Here is a 1671-nt window from a genome sequence, read left to right as displayed (position 1 = left end):
GTGAGAGTCGAAGGTGAGAGTTGTGCACATATACATATATGCGCACAACTTCCTCTCGACAAAAATTTGTCCAATCGACAACACTAGCACTGTACATTTCCCCCCGCGTGTGTGTACAATAAATTAGAATGAGACAGCTGTAGTTTGTCTCACTCTAACTTATTGCACTATTTCAGAATTCTTCGAAAAAGAACAGACCTTACGTATATGTAGCGCTGCGGCGAGTCAGAATGACAGATATCTTAACCTCTAAAATCTCGAACTTTAACGCTCAATATCTCGGCTCACAGGGCAGAGCGACACTTTTTTTGCCAGATTCTTTCATTTCATTCAAAAACGCATCGAATAAGCCTATTTTTATTGATTTTTGAGGTGGGGTAGATAAACTGAATAATTACCATTTTTGAAATAAAATCAATTACGGATTTTTCCGTCACAATAGAAAAGATTCAATAGAAAGACTCAATAGAAAAATTTAATAGAAAGACTCAATAGTTGATAAGTAATCACTTTCTTGAGCGCTTATTTAAACAGTTTTGATAAATGTCAAGATTGTCACTACAGGTTTCGTGCAACCACTTAGAGCACCTGACATACTGAATCCAGTCCACTGTAGGTCCTTTTTTATCATAATAGTAATCTCCACATATTGCTCGTGTCACTTGCGAAAATCGTACCGGTACAATATAAAGACCAGCGACAAGTATGATTTACCGAACTTCTTCTATTTTTTTACAAATTTGCCAATAACAACACAACTTATAAATATCTTGCTAATTTGATGCTAAACTCGAAAAGAGTTTAAATATCGATTATAACCACGAAGAACACTATAATTCAATTACCCACCTTGTACTGATAACACCTTAGGTAAATTGTATCAAAACTTAGATCAGACACCGAACAAAATCAATTTTGAATGTCACTCGTAAACAGACGACTCGAAGACAAAACAAAAAAGATAGTTCTTAACCCATATTACCAGCGTCACATCAGTGTCATTATCTTAAAAAAAAATGTTTCGTTTTGAAAATACAATGGAGGTACGATTTAACAGTCGGTACGACTTAGCCAACTTTCCCTATATTACATATATTTTGATTGAATCAATGTTGAATCAATGTTGAATCGTAACATCTGTAAGACATAGATTCGACGGACATTAGAAGTTTCTGCAATGTCTTTTCAATATTGAATCAATATTTCGCGATGTTGCTGCAATGTTCGCAATGTTGCAATTCAACTTGCTACATTGAATAGACGTTGAATGGACGTTGAATAAATATTGACTCAATAAAATCTATATTGCATATACGTTGAATCAATGTTGTATCAATTTTGAATGTTACAATTCAACGTTTTGAAATATTGATTCAACGTTAGCGTGCTGTATGGGTTAAGTGTTATATCGGTCAAACGAAGAGATCACGTTTACAAACGGGAGTTCATGAGTACTCTTCTGATATATTAATAAAGAAGTGAAATCTCCATCAATTATTTCGGACTATCGTATTAATTTCAATCATGATTTTAATTGGGAGGAAGTTAAAATTTTGGATACAAAATCATTTTATAATAATATCAGAAATGGTGCATATACCAAGTATGTAAATATGAAACCGGAATTTACCAATAGATGGCCATAGCTGTCAATGTTGTTGCCGTCAGACC

This window comes from Trachymyrmex cornetzi, unplaced genomic scaffold, assembly GCF_001594075.2.
Source record: "Trachymyrmex cornetzi isolate Tcor2-1 unplaced genomic scaffold, Tcor1.1 scaffold326, whole genome shotgun sequence".
Lineage (NCBI taxonomy): Eukaryota > Metazoa > Arthropoda > Insecta > Hymenoptera > Formicidae > Trachymyrmex > Trachymyrmex cornetzi.
The sequence above is the reverse complement of the archived record's forward strand: the minus strand, read 5'-3'. Positions refer to the sequence as shown.